At 38.6% G+C, this 22,420-nt stretch overlaps 1 non-coding gene across 1 annotated transcript; it reads right to left on the minus strand.

Moving 5' to 3' along the window:
• Positions 1-342: 342 nt before the first annotated feature.
• LOC114228397 (U6 spliceosomal RNA) lies at positions 343-445 on the minus strand. Its single transcript, XR_003614537.1, has one exon. It is a non-coding gene; the product is annotated as a U6 spliceosomal RNA (small nuclear RNA).
• Positions 446-22,420: the final 21,975 nt, after the last annotated feature.

Below are 22,420 nucleotides of genomic sequence, written 5' to 3' on the forward strand. Positions count from 1 at the left end.
GCAATCAGGAAGGCAGGCAGGCAAGCAGTTGGGAGCCAGCAGTCCTGGATGATGAGAGGGATGTCCAACTGCCCGTTTAGGGATGTCCAACTGCCCAATGGGATCAGGCCTAAACGGGCAGTCAGACATCCCTAGAGGGGTCCCAGATTGGAGAGGGTGCAGGCTGGGCTGAGGGACACCACCCCTGTGCATGAATTTTGTGCACCGGGCCTCTAGTATATATATAATATAATATATACATTAATATATATCTTATGGTAATAGCAAGTCATTATTTTAGATAATATCAAAGCATTATCAATATAAAGTATATTAATTCAAAATACTATTTCTTTTTATTTTTAAAATATAGAACGCTTCATGAATTTGCATGTCATCCTTGTGCAGGGGCCATGCTAATCTCTGTATAGTTCCAGTTTCAGTATATGTGCTGCAAAGTGAGCAGAAAAATACTGTTTATTTTTCTCACTAGTTTTATATAAACACTAGAGGCCCTATGCCCAAAGATTCGTGGAAGAATAGGCTTTCCTTCCCCTGGCTGCCAGCATCCCATTCCCTCTGGCTGGAGCCGCCTTCTGCCTCATGCCTTGTCACGTCAATTTGCATATTTCCTCCTTATTGGCTGTGGGTGCCGTCATCTTTGTCGTGGATTTATGGTCAATTTGCATATTCTGTCTTAATCAGATAGGATAATTAGATATATGCTTCTTTTCTAGAGAAATTGATCAACATGAATATAAGCACAACTTCTTAAAAGCCTGGCATATTTTACAACTGCTTTGGTAATAATAAAATTCTCAAAAAATCCTAAAACACTTGATTTAGAGCATATTGATCTAGTGTTTATTCAAATGTTACTAACTAATGTATTTTCTTTGCCTGTAGTGATGTACAAATTGTATCTTTTTAAAATGAATAATAGCTTTTTTAATTCAAAAAATGGCCTTCTTCATTTCTGCCAGTTGTTTGGATTAAGCTGGGTTTATGGAGCAAAGCAAAGAGGGAACTAGCATACTTAGTCCAGATGCTTAGTTCAAACTTCCAAAATATCTTTCTTTAAAAACATTTTATATTATTTTAAAAATATTTTATATTTGTTAGGATGTTCATTTCTTTTTTACTTTAAAGATTTTTTTATTTTTCAATTACAGTTGATAGAAAATATATTTTTACATTTTTTGTTGATTTTAGAGAGAGAGGAAGGGAAAGGGATAGAGAGATAAAAATATCAATGAGAGAGAAATATCGATTGTCTGCCTCCTGCACACCTTCTACAGGGGATCGAGCCTGCAACCTGGGCATGTTGCCCTAACTAGGAACTGAACTGGGGACCTCTTGGTTCCTGGGTCAACACTCAAGCACTGAGGCACACTGGCTGGCTGATACACAATATTGTATTAATTTCAGGTGTACAACCCAGTGATTAGACATTATATAACTTAGTAAACTTCTATGACTTAGTAAAGTGATCACCCCAACAAATCTAGTACCCATCTGACATAATTATTGCAATATTATTGACTATATTTCCTATTTTGTACTTTACATCCCTGACTATTCTGTAACTGTACAGAATGTGTCAGGTAGTTAGATAGGCATGAGCAGACTAGAAAGGATATGCCAGGGGCAGAGGGGAGAGCTCTGGGTGCCTAGGTACAGGAGAAACTATAAGCCCTTACAGAACCACTCCCTTAAGCATTAACCCCTGGAGATGACATCTAGGCCTTAGCTATGTTTCAGCTCCATGTCCAGAGAAGCACCAAAATCAGATGGAACAATGCCATGGCTAACATCAGGTCCAGCTGCATTGACTAATGACCCCTTGTCTTGGTGCCAACCGATCAGTGGAGACCAAGGCCCTCAGGGGTCACTCCTGGAAAGCAGATGAATATTCTATTTAGACCCTCCCCTGAGATTTCCAGATAAAAGCCTAATTGATAGGGAACCTAGGCATATTCTCTCTCTCTCTCTCTCTCTCTCTCTCTCTCTCTCTCTCTCTCTCTCTCTCATTTTCTGGAGCACACCTGTGCCTTTCCTCTCACTTTTGTGTCTCTCTCCCTCCTAAGCTCCAAGGGCCCTTCTTTCACCTCTGTAACTTGTTTCCTGAGCCCATTTCTTCTATAGCTCAATTCTTTTACCTCTGTGACTTTCTAAATAAATTTTCTCTTATAGTTTGTCTTGCCTCTGAATTCTTTCTTAGCCAGAACTCAAGTACAGAGGCTGCTAAACCAAGGTCTAACACCTGGAGCTGGCTGCCAACATAACTACTAATTTGTACTATTTAATTCCTTCACTTTTTTCACCCAATCACCCAACCCTCTTCCCATCTGGCAAACCATGAAAATATTCTGTTTCTATGAGTCTGTTTCTGTTCTGCTTGCTTTTTTTTTTTAGATTCCACAATCTTTTCAAAAGTTGTTATATATGAATCTAAGAACAATTTTGTTTGTTAGAAATATTAATTTTGTTTTGTAGGTGAGGAAATTGGAATTCAAAGATAGTAATTGATAAAACTCATCTAGCTATTATGAGGTGCAGAATTGAATTTGAACTTTTGACTCTTAGCCCTGTGATCTTTTGAAGGCGAGAAGAGTTTTGTGAATAAATTATTTGTAAACCTTTTCAAGATTTTATTCTTGTCTAACTTCCCCGTTTTTCCTATGATATATTTATTAGTAGGTGCCTTTATACTTATCCTATGTGGAATTTGTTGAGCTTCCTAGATGTATATGCTATAATTTTTCACCAAATCTGGGTATTTTTTCGTCATGATTTCTTCCAGTTTTTTTTGTTTTGTTTTGTTTTTTTCCTGTCCCTGCTCCGGCCTCTCCTTCCGGTGGTCCCATTACGTGCATGTTAGTGTTCTTAATTATTACTTTCAAGTCTTTTGCTGATAAATCTGATACATCTGGACTTTCTTATAGGCACTCTCTATTTGTTAGTGACTCACTAAATTATTTTGGTGAAATCTATCCCAGCCCCCTACTCCCAGTCCCCACTACACACAATGTTCAGCCATTGACGTAGGGATGGGTATGCCAATAGTCACTGTGGAAAGAAAGCTGCATTGGGAAGAATCAGTCTTTTTTGCTGGCTATTCTTAGATTTTAAACTACTAGTTGCCAGCTGATTGCTATATTGTTTTCAACAATGCCCTGGGGCATAAATTGCTCCACATACTAATCCAACCAAAATCTAGGGTGTTTTTTTTTAAAAGATAGCTTTTGAGGTCAATGCTTGATTTTTGTTCTGACCCCAAAAGGGTTCTTCCCATCCGTCTTATTTCCTGAAATGCATTCTGAAATCTGGCCCACCTACAGTTTAGCCTGTTTCTTGAATCTCCTACCAATTGCTTTTCACTATAAATCACTGCCATTATTCTTAAGAGTATCTTTAGGCTTTAACTTCTCTCTCTGTTTCAAACAAGGTCAGTTTCTTTGGGAAGAGATTAGGAGTTTTTATGTTTTTTGCTCTGTTTCTCCCTTCACGGGTAGTCTTGAGCCAGATCTCAGTAGCTAGAAATGAGGAGAATGGGAAACTTCTCTCTGAGCAAGCAGAGCCCTAAGTCCTCTCTTGACTTAACACCAGGGTGATTAGGGCTCCGGTGTTCTCAGCAGGTCCACACACAAAGTAGAACTTCTGTTCCACAAGTGTCCCACTTTGCAACTGTGTTACCAGACAAAGGAGTCCGTTTGCCTGCAGATATCAAAACCCAATAAGACATGAACAGGAGCTTGTAAGGAAGGAAGGAAGGGTTGATTTTTAGAAAATGGCCCATTCCTGGAAACAGGTGATCTAATGCTCAAAGACATGGCTCTGTGATGGCCTTCAGGGCATGGCTATATGTGGGAAAATTATTAATCATGGCGACTAAGAAGATTAGGGCTGTGGTTGTGGCCGGTGCTAGGGTAGCGGGTGGTTGATCAGTGCCGTTTATCCTGATGCCAGCCATGGCGTAGCTTCATCTGGTTTCAGCCCTTTTCTGGGCCTGGAGCTGAAACACAACTGAGGACTACATGTTCTCTTTAGTTTGATAGAAACCCTGTCTGTGGTCAACAGACCCAAGGCTTTGTTCGTAAGATTATTTGGTGCTGATCAGAACCTCCTTGTCCTTAGGGCTTGATGACTAAGGGAGTGGTCATGCAAGGGAGGCAGGTCAGCGAGGGTGCTGGATGAGACCAGTTTGAATCAAAAGGAAAGAAAGAAGAAAAGATCATAGTAAAGAAATGAAGTTTCTGTGGTTACAACTGCACTCCCCCAGGACTTAGCTGCAGTAACAGATAGCTGAGGGAAGATGAGAAATACTAATATTCTGCTTCTCTATGGAAGAAAGTCTTCCATCTGGGTGCCAGGGATAGAGGGACCTCTGTGTTCTTGGCTGCAGCAGTCTGGAGTATTGTCTCCATCTCACAGGGTTTGGAGGAGGGTGACAGGACTCTTGGTTCAAATACCACAAAGTCATTTCTTTCTTAACAGATGGTTAATGCTGTTTTGAATAGATATTTCTTAAATTTTTTTTTATATCATCCTTAGGATCAGGGCTTGCAAGTGGTTGTATCTTTTTTAGTTTTCACCAGTTTCACTCAGATCAACAGCACTCCTATAATGTCAAGCTTAAAATTAATTTTCTTTACAATAATTTTGATGCATATTTGTAGATAGAACTAAAGTGAAACAAGAATCACTAATCTGATTAAAGTTTAAAAAACAGCACTGAAATGAGTCACAGTTTTTCTTATAGTTATGGTGTGAATGATGTAATTTGTTAACTTAAATATGTTTCTATGCTTTCAGTGCAATTGAAAATATAAATAGAGTTTGAATCTCTGATTATAAATATAAGTATGCAAATTTCAGACTATTTGTGGAAATTTAAATCTCCTGTAATTTTTTTTTTACATAGAATGATGACTAAATTAGGACAATTAAATTTAGATAAGATAAATTATTCTAAATTACATTAGATGTAAAGAACAGTTTTCTCGTGTATAAATCTGATATTTTTATTTTTTTCTTTAAACTTCTGCTAATTTTTAATCTTTATGATAACTATAATACTAAAAAGCAATCATCAGAGTAAATTATTTTAAGATCAGATTAAGATTTTGGGAAAACATATTCTTATATCTATTTTGTTAAATGTTCAAAAGAAGCTTCTTTTTTCACTAAATAAAAGCAACAAAAATCCAGAATAATTTAAAAAAATTTATTCAAGAGAACAGTAGGGTCTGATTTTCTTAAAAATTTTTAGTTACAAATTTATTTTTATAAATCAGTGTCTCAGGCATGTTTTAGGCTTCTAACATAACATATTCTAAGCAATTCTGTTGTAAGAGTACAATATAAAAATAATTTTTCTATAAATTAGTTTTTCTATTCTACTTTTTATTTGAAAAGCTACTGGAAATATTGAGTAAGAAATTAATTATACAAATAAATAGTAAGGGTATAGATTTTTGTTTATAAAGACTTTTGTTTATATTAATCTTAAGTTTACCAACAGTTAACTGAGTTGTTATTATGACATATTATTTATTTATTTAGCCTCCATGAAATGCTTTCTATCATTCAGACAACTAGTATGTAATCAAGGAAGTTTTTCAGAAGCAGGTAGTATGCTAGGCTCCTGGGAAACATATTTTAGAATAATATATTCTTTTCTGTAAAAGGAGCTAGTAACCGGGAGGGAAACACTCAAGTGTCAAATAGTCTTTTAATATTTTAACATTTGAACATAAAGATTCTGTTTGTGGGAACCTACCACTTTGAAACTAAGTGATATACATAGAATTTAAATGGATATTTTTCCACTTCAGTTCTAAACTCATTGTTACTATCAAGTCAAAGATATGTCAGCATGAACCATAAATTTAAGATATCTAATAAAGGAATTTATTTACAACTTCTCTAATATTAAAGTTCTACTTTTCTACCAGAGTCAATAAACACATTTTAAAAATTCCATTTTAAACCTAGTATAAGTACTATATTATCCACACTTTTTGAGACTGTATTATATTAAGTTTTGTTTGTTTGATAGAATCACCTCCTATATTTTTTAATTTTAAGAAAAAACTAAAGTAAATCATTTGTTTGAGAATCTAAAAGCGAGATTGTCTTTATATCAAGTCCATGTCTAATGGATCTAATATATAAGTACATTAAAATACTATATAAAATACATAAATTGAAAAGCATACTTTAAACAATTACTTCTTGAATGTGTACTATGTGCAAGGTACTGATCTAAAATGCCTTATTTTATTAATTGTTACTCTCATTCCATATATTTTGGAAAATTTTTAGCAACTCCATACTGTAGTTCGCTCCTATGAAATCTCTTATAATCACTGAAGCAGGTCCTCTTCTGTTCAGTGAGACACTGAGTTGCTTTTCAGAGACAACAGACCAAGACCACAAGTCATACAGCCTGGACATGTGCAGATATCTTTGGCCTCCTACTGCTCCTGGAACCAAAGTGTAGTGTTCTATACCCGACCCTCTCTGCATGTGCATGTGCACACACACACACACACCCGGAACCAAACAAAGGAGCAGGACAGAACTGAAACTCGAACACTGGTACTCTTTCAAAAGCCAAGGGTCCATTGTCCAGGAAGATCTGCCGTTGATGCCCCTTTACCACAAATGCCCAAGTTCCCAGGTCCTCCAACTAAAACGCTCCCAACCGCACTTTGGCATAACTGTTTCTCCGAGCGCCGTAAAGACCCTTGGCCTTGTCCAACAAGCAAGATGGATTTGAGGATTATGTTTCCCATCTTCTCCGTTGACACCTTTCCGATCAACAAATCTTTCCTAATATCAAATCCTGACGTTTTGAGTTTTGAGTTTTGAATTGTCAGGCACAAGGACTTTGATTCGGTAACACTGAGTTCAAGCAGAATGTGATCTCTAATCCTAATTTCCTCCTTTGCAACATCAACCTGTGCATCAAGGATAGTGATCTCCTGGGATCTTATGTGGGCTCACTCTTGGAAGAAAGTAATGAATTAAAACGAGATTTTCCTCTTTGCTGCAAGAAAGACAAAATACTAGCTAATATTTATATGGCTGTTTCTACGTCCACACATTGTTCTATTAGTTTCACATCTTAACTTGTTTAACCCTTTGCACTGGCTTGCTTTTTTCTTGAGCTGCTACCGACGCTAACCGTGTCGAGTCACACTCGACATCTGAGTGCAAAAGGTTAATAAACACAACCAGCACTGTGCTCTTGGTCAGAATTATTCCCATTTAAAAGAAGATGTTATATAACTTTCCCAAAGCCACACAACTAGTGAGTCATGAAGCCCAGCCAGTCTAGCTCCAGAGTCTCTGCTTTTACTTCTAAACTCACAGCCTATGACCTAGGACACAGATATATCTGATTCTGAAAGACTGCCTTGCTTATCACTTTGGAAGCCAGGATGATCTTTCCGTGACTAAACTTCCCCTTTGTATTTGCTAGTTACTTAAATGAGGAGGGGAGTGGAGCTCCTCTCATTTTACCAACTGCAGCCTAAGTCATCATATATAATTTCTGTTTATTTATTTTTTTAATTTAATTAAATTAATTAATTAATTAATTAATTTATTTATTTAGGTATTATATGTGTACATATCTTACCATTGCTCCCCCTACCCCACACCCATACATGCCCTCACCCCCCAGAGTTTTGCGTCCATTGGTTATGCTTATATGCATGCATACAAGTCCTTCATTTGATTTCTTATCTCCCCCACCTCTCCCTAACCTTCCCTCTGTAATTTGACAGTCTGTTTGATGCTTTACTATCTCTGTATCTATCTATAATTTCTAAATGAGGAAGTAAAAGCTTTTAGACTGTTTTCATGGGAATAATGATTATTCATCTGAACTTTGTTAGTATAGCCATTTGGATTTTTGGAACGTTTTTATTATTCAACTAGAGGCCCGATGCACAACAAGATTCGGCTTTCCTCTGGCACCCAGGACCCGGGCTGCTCTGCTCCTACCACTGCCAGGCATCTGGGACTGGGGCTGCTTTGCTGTGGCCGCTGCTGCCACTCACCCGGGGCGTGCTCCAAGCAGCGCTGCAGCAGCTCAGAGCACGCCCCCACCCCCGGTGTGTGTCTGCTGGGGTGGGGGCGGCATGCAGTCCCCTCCTCCCCATCTGTGCATGCAGCTTCTCCTGAGCGGTCGTGATGCAGCCTCCGCCTGAGCGGTTGTGACTCCCCTGCTAATTTGCGTATTACCTGTTTATATATATAGATGTGTCTACCTACAATGATAAACATAGCCCTTTCTGAACACTAACATGGCTTTAAACTTAGTCAAAGCCATTACCCTCTTTTGCCTACATTCATATTATAAGAGCTTCATACTTCTCCCTACTTCCATCCTAATCCCTTGAGGCAGTACCAGGCAGTTTTTAGAACAGTGGCTTTGTGATATAGCTTGATATCTGGTATTGTGATCCCTCTAACTTTGTTCTTCTTTCTCAAGATTGCTGCGGCTATTCAGGGTCTTTTTTTTTTATTCCATATGAGTTTTTGGAGAGTTTGCTCTAGGTCTATGAAATATGCCATTGGTATTTTAATGAGGATTACATTAAATCTATAGATTGCTTTGGGTAGTATGGACACTGTAATGATGTTGATTCTACCAATCCATGAACACGGTATATTCTTCCATTTGTTTATGTCTTCCTCTATCTCTCTTTTTTTTTTTAAATTTCCTGTAGTTTTCTGAGTATGTGTCTTTTACTTCCTTAGTTAAGTTTATTCCTAGGTATCTTAATTTTTTTTGGTGCAATGGTAAATGGGACTTTTTGTTTGTTTGTTTCTCTTTCTGTGAGTTCATCTATATAATAAAGAGCCAGGGTTGTCACAGCTGTTACAACCGAAGGCTCGACCAGACTGGAAGTCAGTGCTGGGTTGCCCTTATGACCCAGAACTGACTGGGGCCGCTGCCAGGTGCCCCAACCCAGCACTGACTGCCTAGGGTGCTGTGGATCAGGTCTGGAGAGAGGCCTACAGAGAGAGAGGCAGGGTCTGATCTGTAGCCTCTGTGGCAGCCATTGATCAGAACTTGCCACTCTTTCTCTCCTGGTCCGGCCAACAGCCATGCCTCCATTTCTCTTCAAGCCTCCACCGGGGCTGCTGATCAGCCCCGCCTTTCTGATCAGGCTCCGTTGATAGGCCCAGAGATGCTGACTGGCATAGAAACTGACCAATCAGAACTAAATTGGCCAGAGCAGAGAAGGGCAGTTGGGGGCAAGATCAGGCCAGTAGGACAGGGTAGTTAGGGGCGATCAGGCAGGAAGAGGCAGTTAGGGGTGATCAGGCCAGCAGGGAAGGGCTGTTGGGGGTGAGATCATGATGGCAGGGGAGGACAGTTGGGGGCAAGATCAGGCCAGCAAGGGAGGGCAGTTAGGGGTGATCAGGCAGGCAGGCAGAGGCAGTTAAGAGTGACCAGACAGGCAGGCAGAGAGGTTAGGGACAATCAGGCAGGCAGAGGCAGTTAGGGGCGATCAGGCAGGCAGGCAGAGGGGTAGGGGCAATCAGGCAGGCAGGCAGGTGAGTGGTTAGGAGCCAGAGGTCCCAGATTGTGAGAGAGGTGTCTGACTGCCTGTGGGATTGAGCCTAAACCCACGGTCGGACATCCCCCGAGGGGTCCCTGATTGGAGTGGGTGCAGGCTGGGCTGAGGGAACCCTTACTCTGTGCACGAATTTCGTGCACTGGGCCTCTAGTTATCTATAATAATAAAAGCATAATATGCTAATTAGACTGGACATCTATCTGGATAACCTTCCAGACTAAGCCAGGGCTGCGAAGGCCAAGGCGGCCCTGGCATCAGCAGGGACCAAGCCCCTTTGTGCATTGGGACTCTAGTTGGTGTATAAAAAGGCCATAGATTTCTGGCACAAGAACAGATATATAGACCAATGGAATAGAACAGAGAACCCAGAAATTGACCTAAGCCATTATGCTCAATTGATATTTGACAAAGAAGGCAAGAACTTACAATGGAATCAAGACAGTCTCTTCAATAAATGGTGTTGGGAAAATTGGACAGACACATGCAAAAAAATTAAACTAGACCACCAAATTACACCATACACAAAAATAAACTCAAAATGGATAAAGGACTTAAACGTAAGATGGGAAGCCATAAAAATCTTAGAGGAATCCATAGGCAGCAAAATATCAGACATATGTCGTAGCAATATCTTTACTGATACAGCTCCTAGGGCAATGGAAACTAAGGAGAAAATTAAAAAACAGGACTACATCAAAATAAAAATCTTCTGCACAGCAAAAGAAACCATCAACAGGACAACAAGAAAACCCACTGCATGGGAGAACATATTTGGCAATGTTATCTATAATAATAAAAGGGTAATATACTAATTAGACCAGACATCATTCTGGACGTCATTCCCGACATCCTTCCAGACAAAGCCAGGGCTAGAGGGAAGCCCGGGTCCTGGGTGCTAGAGAGAAGCTGGTGCTGGCAGCCAGGGGAAGGAAGGCCTACTCTTGCACAAATTTTGTGCATAGGACCTCTAGTATCCAATAGGGGCCTAATCTCCAAAATTTATAGGGAACTCACACATCTTAACAAAAGGAAGATAAACAATCCAATAAAAAAAAATGGGCAAAGGACCTAAATAAACACTTTTCCAAAGTGGACATACAGAAGTCCAAGAGACATATGAAAAAATGCTCAAAGTCAACAATCATCTGAGAGATGCAAATCAAAACGACCATGAGGTACCATCTCACACCTGTCAGAATGGCTATCATCAACAAATCAACAAACAACAAGTGCTGGAGAAGATGTGGAGATAAAGGAAACCTCATGCACTGCTGGTGGGAATGCAGACTGGTGCAACCGCTGTGGAGAAAGAACAGTATGGAGTTTCTTCAAAACATTAAAAATGGAACTGCCGTTTGACTCAGTAATCCCATTTCTGGGCATATATCCCAAGAAATCAGAAACACTAATCAGAAAGGATATAAGCACCCCTATGTTCATAGCAGCACAGTTTATAATAACTAAGATTTGGAAACAGCCTAAGTGCCCATCAGCAGATGAGTGGATTAAAAATAGTGGTACATGTACACAATGGAATACTAAACTGTTGTAAAAAAGAGAAAACAGTTACCATTCACAACAGCATGGATGGACATGGAGGGCATTATGCTGAGTGAAATAAGCCAGTTGGAGAAAGATAAGTATCACATGATCTCACTCAATTGTGAATATAATGAACAACATAAACTGATGAACAAAAATAGATCCATAGACAGACAATCATCAAACAGACTGTCAAGCTTCAGAGGGAAGGCAAGGGTGGTAGAGGGGGATAAGAGATCAACCAAAGGACATGTATGCATGCGCATAAGTATAACCAATGGACACAGATACTAGGGTGGTGAGAGCATGTGTTGTGGGGTGGGGGTGACCGGTCGAGGTCAATGGGGGAAAAAGGAGACAAATGTGATACTACATGTAATGCTTTAAACAATAAAGAATTTAAAAAAAATAATGAACTGAGAAGCCTTGAAAATTTATAAACACACACACACACACACACACACACCTCCACAGAGAATTTGCATATTATTTAGGGTACAAAATTTCCCCCTTCTCTTCCACCCTGCTTGTCTCTTGTTATCCTCCTCTAGGTTGGCCTCATCACTGCTTCCTTGTGTGTACCAGGCTTCCTCACAGTTTCAGGCATTTGCTCCTTGCCCCTTCATCTGCCTGGAATGTATTTCTCTCTAATGTCCACATATTTTACTCTTTCCTTTTCTTCAGATTGAAATTATTTCTTAGGCAATGCCTTACCTCTTCATATTTGTCTAAAATATTAAACCTTCATGACTACAATGTTTATTTTCCTTCCTGTTTTAAAACACAAATATCTGATGTACTATACACTGAGTGGCCAGATTATTATGATCTCTGAATGCATAATAATCTGGCCACTTAGTGTATATCCTATATAATAAAAGGCTAATTTGCAAATTGTCCCCTCGACCAGGAGTTGGACCAGCAGGCAGGCCGGCCAACCGCCCATGTCCCCTCCCCCTGGCCAGGTTGGCCAGACCCCGCCCATGCACGAATTCATGTACTGGGCCTCATATATATGTATATATATATATACACACACACACACACACACACAGAGTGGCCAGATTATTATGTGTTCAGAGATTATAACCTGACCACTCAGTGTATATTTTGTTTATTTATCTTGCTACCTTATGTATGTCATCCATTTTATCTATAGCTGGAGCCTCAGTATGGGAAAAAACACACACCATACAATAAGAACTTAAAAATATTTGTTGAATAAATAGAGTGAACTGTCAAATAGGCACAATATGGAATTGAACTGACAAGTTCTGGGGCAATATATTTCAAATTGATTTGAAGAAGGACAGTTTTACCCATTCAGGCAAAAAAGGTCAGACTAATTGTTTCTTAACTTTTTATGCAGTTGTTTGGCTGTTTCACTGCTGCTGAAGTTGGTTGGTTCAAGGGAGCACATAGGAACTGTAAGAAGTGTTCATACAACGCCTTCAGTGTTCCATCTTGGCCTATGATCCCTTCCCTCTGACTCTGCTAATCGAGTTTGCACAACACTCTATTGTGAGAAAAGAAAAAAGTTATTCCTGTCACTTTATAGAAACCAGTTTAAAAACAGTTTAGTGAATAATTCTAGTCATTCTGTTAACTCTGCATCTAGTGTTTCTATCATACTTTAAGCACTCATTACAAAAGAAGGCACAGGCAAGACAGACTGAAACCAAAAAACAGAGGTTGTCTTTTCCATGTGTATGTCTCACCATACTTTCTCGTGGCTTCACAACTCTCAACATGTCCTGCCCTTAGTCTTGATTTCCTCCTTCTCTCATCTCCCATCCCTCCTGCTAAATCTTCCTTCTCAACCTGTAGAGACCATGTTAGTTTTGTTCACTACTGGATATCTTAACTCCTAGTCTGGGGTCTGGAATGTAAAAGGTGATTAATATTTGGACTGACAACCTTCAATGCATCCTTTACGCTTCAGGAGGACTTTGGTGTCAAAGTCCTTATTTTGAGTCATGCTTATCATGATTGTAGCAAGTATTTGCAGAAAGGGATTTTAATTTCCTAAACTAACGACTTTTGGGAACAGTTTTTTTGTTTTTGTTTTGTAACAACATTCCTGGCTTTATACTTTTTGACCAGTAGACATTAGCTAAGTGGCAGAACAAATGTTAGGATCACATGCAAAAACCACAAATGGGAAATATGACAGAGAATATATTTTTGAATATCATAAGGCTTTGAAACTATTTCAGGTTGTGACAGGATTTTTATTATATTACTACCTAAAGAATGCCATTACAATTGCATAAGCATTTTTACAATAAAAATATCACCTTATATAAGCATGTGTGAATACAAATGAGGGAAGTGGAATAAATAACGCAAAATAGAGGAGTGAGCAAAAAAATAAAATAAAACAAAGTTTAAAAATTATAATATATGAAAATTTTAAAATGAAACAAAAATTTGGGAGTTTGAAACCAAGAATCAAATGAATAGGCTTTGACATAAGGGAAACATGTGACAGTGGTTCATTTGTGGATGAATTTTTAAAAAAGATATCTGTCCATATTTATTCTACTTAAAAACAAAAAATTAAAGTATAGTCAATAACATAATTCTTGGCTTTGCATGAAACCAGAAGTTTGTCAAAATTACTTTCTATTTTTGAGAATAAAGTTTTTAATTATTTTATCTAAAAAGTAACAAAATAACTATTCTTATGAATACAATGCTTTATTTCAACAATAATCATAAAATTAATATGTAAAACACAACCTTTTCCGATGGGTATTACAATTATTACAGAAATTCTTAGAGAATAGAGGGAATTTTTCATTGTGCAGCTTTTCAGTTGCATCTATTCACAAGAATGTCAGAACTGTAATTTTATGTAATAACCTTTGAGCAAAAATAAATGCAAGTATAGATATGATTTACAAAAATGTTGTAAGCAATCAATCAAGTATTCCTTCCTACTCCTATCATCTTTCTATTCAATATATTACTAAACACAATATTTAATTCATTTTTATGATAAAATCTAAGACTCTTAATTAGGAATCTAGTTGTTGTTTTTGTTTATTTGTTTTGTTTTGTTTAGTTTTGTTTTAAGTACTTTTACATACAAAGCCCAGGGTTTAGAGGTAATAGACAAAAATGTGATTCAGGTCTTACTTCCAGAAGTTAAATTCTTATTAAAATAAATAAATAAATATGTAGATATATAATTTGCAATATAGGCTTCCAATCAAGATGATTGAGTAGGTAATCAAAGTACTGGCATCCTCCCATAACCACATCAAAATTGCAGCTAAACTACAGACTAACCATCATGGAGAACCACCTGAAATCTAGCTGAACAGAATTCCTATAAATAATAATATATAAAAGAAGCCAGGTTGAGACTGATAGGAGGGGTGGAGATGCTGAATGGACCAGTCCAACACCCACATGTGACAGTTAAAAATCAGAGGGATGTATGGTCTGTAGAGCTCCCCCCGAGGAGTGAGTAGTCCCAGCCCCACATCAGAACCCCCAACACAGGGTTTTAGTGCCAGGAAGAGAAGTTCTTATAAATTCTGTCTCTGGAGACCAGCAGAGATTATAGCTTAGTGAGATGGAAATTAAAAAAAGTTAGGATAGCAATACTTATAACACAAAATGGATTTTAAAACAAAGACTATAACAAAAAACAAAGGATTCAGCAATTTTACTTGTGATTATTTCTCTTAAGAAACCGAAAACACTACATATGTTCATTGTAGCAATATTTACAATAGCCAAGATATGGAAGTAACTTGTGTCCATCAATAGATAAAGAAGAAATGACATATATATATATATATATATATATATATATATATATATATATGATGAAATATTACTCAGCCATAAAAAATAATTACATTTTTCTATTTGCCACAACATGTATGGACCTGGAAGGTATTGTGCTGAGTGAAATAAGTCAGAGAGACAAATGTTGTATGATTTCACTTGTATGTGATATCTAGAAAACGAAATAAACAAGCAGAATTGAAACAGACTCATAGATACAGAGAACATTGTGAAAATTGCCAGATGGAAGGAGGATGGGGTTATCGTTAAAAAAGTGAAGGGATTAAGAAATACAAATTAGGCTCAGGCCAGTGTGCCAACATTGGGTGGAGTATCGTCCCATACATCAAAAGGTCAGTGTGGCAACGTTGGGTGGAGTATCGTCCCATACACCAAAAGGTCATGGGTTCAATTCCCAGTCTGGGCATATACCCAGGTTGGGGGTTTGATCCCCAGTTAGGGCACATGCAGAAGGCATCTGATGGATGTTTTTCTCTCACATTGATGTTTCTCTCTCTCCCTCTTTCTTTCTCTCTCTCTCAAATCAATAAAAGCATGTCTTCTGTTAAGGATTTAAAGAAAAAGAAATACAAGTTGGTAATAGAATAGTCATGGATATATAATGTAAAGCATGAGGAATATAGTCAATAATCCTATATAATAATAGACAAATATGCAAATTGACCATACCTCCGACACACCCAGAAGCCACGCCCATAAGCCACGCCCACCATCCAATCAGAGAGAGCATGCAAATTAACCCAAACCAAGATGGCTACAGCCACAGAGAGCAAGGTTCCCTAGGTAACAGAGGAAACCAAGCTTTCTGCCAGCCGTTGCAGGCCTAAGCCTCCACTCAAGCTACAAAGTTTCAATTATAGAAGGTAAACAAATTCAAACAAATGGCAACAGAATGGAGCTTGAGAGAGCAGGCCAGGGTTGCCGCTGGCAACAGGGGAAGCAAAGCTTTCTGCACACCCTGGCTGGGCTCACCCGCTTAAGGCAACAAAGTTTCAATTATAACCCCAACACAAATGGATTCGGGCCTCAGAGGGAGCCCCAGGCTTGGCTCTGCTCCAGGCTACAAAGTTTCAGTTGTAGAAGGAAAATAAATTCCAGATACCAGGGTCTCCGCTTGCGTCCCAGGGGGCGTGGCCGGCCTGCAAACCACCACAGGCCCCTCGCTCAGGCCACCCCACGCCCCAAGGGAACCCCCACCCTGATCAGGGACACCCTTCAGGGAAAACCAGCTGGCCCCCACCCCTGTACCAGACCTCTATCCTATCTAATAAAAGAGAACTATGCAGATTGATCATCACTGCAACACACAATATAGCTGCTCCCATGTGGTCAAAGATCCTGCCCCCATGTGGACACAAGATGGCCACCACAAGATGGCCAGCAGGGAAGGGCAGTTGGGAGGCACCCGGCCTGCAAGGGAGGGCAGTTGAGAGGGATCAGGCCTGCAAGGAAGGGCAGTTGGAGGTGATCAACCCTGCAGGAGAGGGCAGTTAGGGGTGACCAGGCCAGCAGAGGAGGGAAGTTGGGGGCAAACAGGCTGGCATGGGAGTGATTAGGGGGTGATCAGGCTGGCAGGCAGAAGCAGTTAGGGGCAATCAGAAAGGCAGGCAGGCAAGCAGTTGGGAGCCAGCAGTCCTGGATTATGAGAGGGATGTCCGACTGCCCGTTTAGGCCCGATCCCAGGGATCGGGCCTAAACGGGCAGTCGGACATCCTTTGAGGGGTCCGATATTGGAGAGGGTACAGGCTGGGCTGAGGGACAACCCCCCTCCGTGCACGAATTTCGTGCACCGGGCCTCTAGTATTGTAATAAGTATGTATGGTGTCAGATGGGTACTAGATTTATCAGGACCATCACTTTATAAGTTATATAAATGTTTAATCATTTAATTGTACACCTGAAACACATATAATAGTATACATCAACTGTAATAGAAAAATAAAAAATATTTTTAAAAAAAAAGACCCACAAAACTAAAGGATATGGGGGGAGGGGAAAGAAGAACCGTTGGGTCAATGTTGCATTGTCTTAGATGCTATTCTTGTCTGAAAAGGTGTCTGACCACATTTTAGGTAAAGTGTGTGTGTCTGGGAATGATAGCTATTAAAATGAATGATATTTTCCATGATGACTAAAATACTAACATTTATAAAAAAAATCATGTTTGCATTGGATTGCCATGTTTTATCATTAACTGTGCAGAACAAATTTAAGATACAGTAGTTCTTCCCAATTATCCTCAGTTTTACTTTCCCTGGCTCAGTTACCTTCAGTTAACTGTGGTCCAAAAATATTAAGTAGAAAATTTCAGAAATAAACAATTCATAAGTTTTATATCATGAAAAAAAATAATTCACAGTATAAGTGATATATATAAAACTGGGGTAAAACTCCTATAAAATTGGGGGAGCATAAAGGTAATCCCATATAAATTTGCGGGGGAAGAACTTTAGAGAGCGAGTGATGTCTCAGTTGTTCTTTAGTAATATTAGTTATTTTTCTATTACTTAGTAGCAGGGAGAAAGGGAAGGTTCTAGACAAAATATAACTCCAAACTACTGAGTAAGAAAGAATACATTTGTAAAGGGATGCAGGTACAATTTGGCTGAATCTGGGGTATGAGGGAAGTTGCAGAGGGGAAAGATGCCCTGAAAATTTGCTGGAGCACACTTTGACGAACCCTGACAAGGCTCCATGAGCCTGGAGTTCAGCTGAGGTGGGAGCCAGAGAGCTGAGCTGTCATTTATCTGAGCAACTGGTTGAAGAATTAAAGCAACAAGCAAAAAATGGAGGGGATAGCCTTTAATTACTTACTGCAATGATATAAGCAAGAAGCTAAACTCAGATAAAACATGGGTGCTCTGTTTCATTTTTCCCATGGAAAGGTACACAGGTGGATCAAAGCAAACATGGATGAGATCCTCTCACTGTTGATGAAGCCCCAACTTAAGGTAACTTAAGACTTTAGTTTTACGAACCCTAAAGTTAGGGAACAGGTGAGGGCGGAAGGTGTGGGAGTGGGAAAGTACTGGGTATTGAGTCAGAGTGGGAAAGTGTCTTCGGGGCTCTCCCCATGAGGCAGCTTCCCCAGAGGTGCCTGAAAAGGACCTTCACCCAAGGCCTCAGATAAAGATATCTAGGAATGAAGGCACTAGGACTAGGAATGCACATTAGCAAAAGACATGGCCAGCCAGGGGGATGGAGTCCTTGACTACAACTCAATAACATTTATGGTAGAAACTGTAATGCTTTGGCCGTGTACCAAGACTGGTGTGTGTATGAGAGTATGAGTGTGCGATAAGTGTGTGTGTGTGGAGGTGGGGGAGCTAGGCAGCTTTTTTCCTGAAGCATTTGTAATTGCCTATGTTTGGGCCTGAAAAAACACAGAGTTGTTTTTTTTTTAACAAGAGCTGACTCCTCACCACGATGAGGGCTGTGTTCTCATGATGATGTGGACAGTGGGGAAGCATGAGACATTTTGAAGCAGGAGAGTTACTTGATTAGATAACATTTTCAGAAAAACAACCCTTAAGACAATGGACTAGGTGGGGAGTATTGTAGACAAGAAGAATGATTAAGAGAACTTCTCACTGGTTCACATATGTACTTTTAAATGATAGGATGGTTTGCTCAACTAAAAAGAGCCTCTAAGAACAATTTCAAAGGTACTGATCATTCACTAAGTCTAGGCCTGAGGATTCTAAGCCACCATTCTTTCAACTCTTTTGTAATAAGTAACAGGATACTTGGAATTACAGTACTGGGTTTGTTTCTGTGCCAACTCCATACTTGTTGTTGTCTCTTTTCCAGTAATTAATGGTTAAGATGTGGGAATTGGGGTCCAGAGTTCTTGTGTATTTATTATGGCTTCCTATTTGATATTCCTCCTTGGACCTCTCAGAGCTTCTTTCAGTATCTGACACGGAGACAGTAGGATCAGTGGAGGTTTTGTATACTATCAGGGCTCTGAGATTCAATGATATTTGCTTCTGAGTTGAAATGATTATAAGTATTTGGATCAGGAAATAATATTTATTTTAAAAAGCAGCAGTGTTACAAATGCTACAACCTAATTTATCATGAACTGATGTATTTAATCATGAGTTGATATATTTATACATGTATTCATATTTAAAGAAATATTGGTGACTAGTAATAGTTTAAAAGAATATCATATAATTCTGAAGTTGCTATGGTAACTTTTTTTCTTGGAAAATCTAATAGATGTGTGGAAACCTGAAGTGGTTGCTTATTAGCTATTGGAGAAATAGCACTGACATTGACTTTATTATAAACTGTCATACATTTTCTCAGGATGTTTTTTCAATTAGCATCAACTGAAAGGAAAATGCAAAGCATTAGAAATTAATGTCAGCAAAAAGTAATATTAGAAAATTATATTTCCCCCACTTATCTATAAAATATGTATTATTAAATTATTTTACATGAATAAGTCTGAAAAAGTGAAAACCATGCTGTATGCAACTGCCCCCCAACACACACACACACACACACACACACACACACACACACACACACACACAAATAGAAAACTATAAACCTATTTGATTGCAATTGTCCAGGTCATAGTATGGATTAGCCAATATGAAGTATAGGGTTTGGGTTACATCAGTTAGCTTTTGCTACATAACAAAGCACCCTAAAATTTAATGGCTTAACCAATAATCATTTATCAGCTCAGGATTCTTTGGTTTGGGAATTTGGTCTCAGCTTAGCTGCATTATGCCTCTGCTGGGCTTGTCTAGTTTACTCATTCAGATATGGTGCGCTGTTGGGTAAGGTAGGGGGTTATTAGTCCAGGATGACACTCACTCATGTGCCTTATGATTGCTTTAAATTACTTCATATGGTGATTGCATTTCAGGTGAAAAGCTGGAGCAGAAAATACTTTTCAAGTTTCTCTTTGTGTTATATTTTATATGCTCTCTTGACCAAAGCAAGTCACATAGCCAATGTGAGTCTGGGCGGAAAAACCCAAGGACATAGATACAAGAAGGGGAATGATTATGGCCATCTGGAAAACAGTTTGTGTCATTTAACTCGCTAGCTGAACTAATTTATACTCTTTAACATGGAAGATACACTTGCCCTCCTTCCACAGTTGAGTTTCATGATTTCAAAATTTAAATCAAGTCCAAATGCAAAAGAGATTTTTTGGATGAGGCTTCTCAGTGAACTTTTTTGGTGTCTGCACTTCACCTGGTGGCCAGATTCAAGCAACTTTAACACGTGGCAAGTTCCAATGTATAAGAACTCTTAAATTTCTACTTATGTTAAGTTTGCTAAAGTTCCATTGCCCAAAGCAATCACATGACCAAATCCAGAATTAGTGTTGGGGATAACTGTCCAAAAATGAGGATGAGGGTGACTATTTTACAAACAATTTGCCATAGTGAAGGGAGAAAAACTTGGAAAAATCAATTGAGTAAAACCATGATTTGGGGAGATTATATTGTAAAGATCTTATATGTATCATCATTTTGATGCATTTAAGATATTTTTGTACATTTTTATTTATATAATTAGCCTTGAAAAAAAAGAACTAAAATTTTTGTTTGGTAAGAGAAATTTGTAGATGGGGGCAAAAAGGTCCATTTTCGGTATTATGTGATAAGAGAGATTTACCTTCTTGGAATACTCTTTCTTCTCTTGGTGGCTAACTTCTTGAATCTTTGCATCATTACATCACTGATACTATGTATTCCACATTTCGCACACATGACAATTTTCCCAAGTAGCTAGATCTGGAGTGCCTATCTGGTTATAGCTCCAGCACAGACCTTGAGCTTTGTACTCACATTCTAGCGAGAAGGCACAATCATTGTAGCATTTGCCCAAGTAAAATGAAAAGACAACCTATGAAATGGGAGAAAATGTTTTCAAATAATATATTAGATAAGGGGTTATTATTGAAAGTGAATGACAAATTAAGCATTGCGACATTATGGAAAATCAAGAAAAAAATATGATTAGTTGAGCATGATGAAGGTGGTTTTCAAATTGAGGGAAATAATGGAACACTTAATTAGTAAAATTAATAAAATTCACTCCCATTTAGATAAAAATTAAAATGAGATCTCAACTTTAACAACTATTAAAACCTAGTTATAGAAATTCTAAAATATTGAAGAAAAGTTTAGAATATATTTAGGACCCTTATTTTCCTTTTATAATTTTAAAGATTGAAGAATAAATTCTTTCCTCTGTTTTAGGAAATTCCTTATTACATAAGACAGAGCTTTATAGAAAAAAAAATTGAAAAGACATTACAACCTGGAGAATAATTCATTTTGGGGACTGGATCATCCATGACTTCAGACAAGAAACAACATTTGAATTAATTTTAATTTGCATTTTAAACAGAAGACATTCTGAAATAACTTAAATAAAGGAATAAAAACATACAATTGTAAGTCAGTTTTTAAAAATTATTTACAGTGCCTGGGGTTCAAAATACACAGTGAAAGTCTACATGCTAGGACTTGAGCAGTGAAAAAAATTCATTCAATTCACCATCTCATTTCTCTACTTAAATTTTACAGCTACATATATTCCATATATCTTAATAATGCTACTCGAGTGTACACTATTATTTATTCTAAAATGGATCCATTCATTTAGACTGTAGGTTTAAATAGTTAACTTGTGCATAAAAATGAAAACAAAATCAACCAGATGGTATATGATTTTATGTGTCTTTGTTATCAGTTCAGAATATTCCTTTGATCTCAGTTTCCAGAACCAATGAACTTCTCTTCAGCTACTGCTAGATAGAGCTGTAACCAAAGTTGAATGTAAAGGGCTCTGATTTACCTTGATTTCAGAAATGGCAAAAAAGAACCAGTTCCAAATTGGTTTCATTTATCCTTGCTCTCTTCCTGGTGATCTCAACCCAACTCACTTTCAGGGTTTAGTCTCAAAGTGACAAGATATTATTTATCTCAGCCTTATTAATTTTACAGTGTATGGTAAGTGAGGCACTAAAGTTGTGAGATGAATATCTTAAAGTGGTATGTTCTGCTGTGGAAATGAGTACATATATGTATTATACTAGTATAGACTGGATCAATGCTTGATTATGATATCTCAAAAATTTTAGAAGTTAGCATACTTAGGTAAAAAATTTAGTGATAAGTCAAGATTGGACTGGTTTATATTTTATGTCATTACTAGAGGCCCGTTGCACGAAGATTTGTGCAATAGGCCTTCCTTCCCCTGGCTGCCGGCAGCAGTTTTCCTCTGGCACCCAGAACCCAGGCCTTCGCTCTGGCCACTGCCTTCCGTCTTTGCTCTGGCCAGAGCCTTCAATATTCGCTCCAGCCAGAGTGCCATTCCTATAGCTTCCTCTGCCCCCTGCCCTCCCACTCATAGCAGGCATCCCGCCCCACCTGCCCACTCCGCACCTGCATGTGTTCTACCCAGAGGCCGGGAGCAGCTGAGGAGTGGGGCCACCA

This window comes from Eptesicus fuscus, chromosome 3 (genome assembly GCF_027574615.1).
Source record: "Eptesicus fuscus isolate TK198812 chromosome 3, DD_ASM_mEF_20220401, whole genome shotgun sequence".
In the NCBI taxonomy this organism is placed as follows: Eukaryota; Metazoa; Chordata; class Mammalia; order Chiroptera; family Vespertilionidae; genus Eptesicus; species Eptesicus fuscus.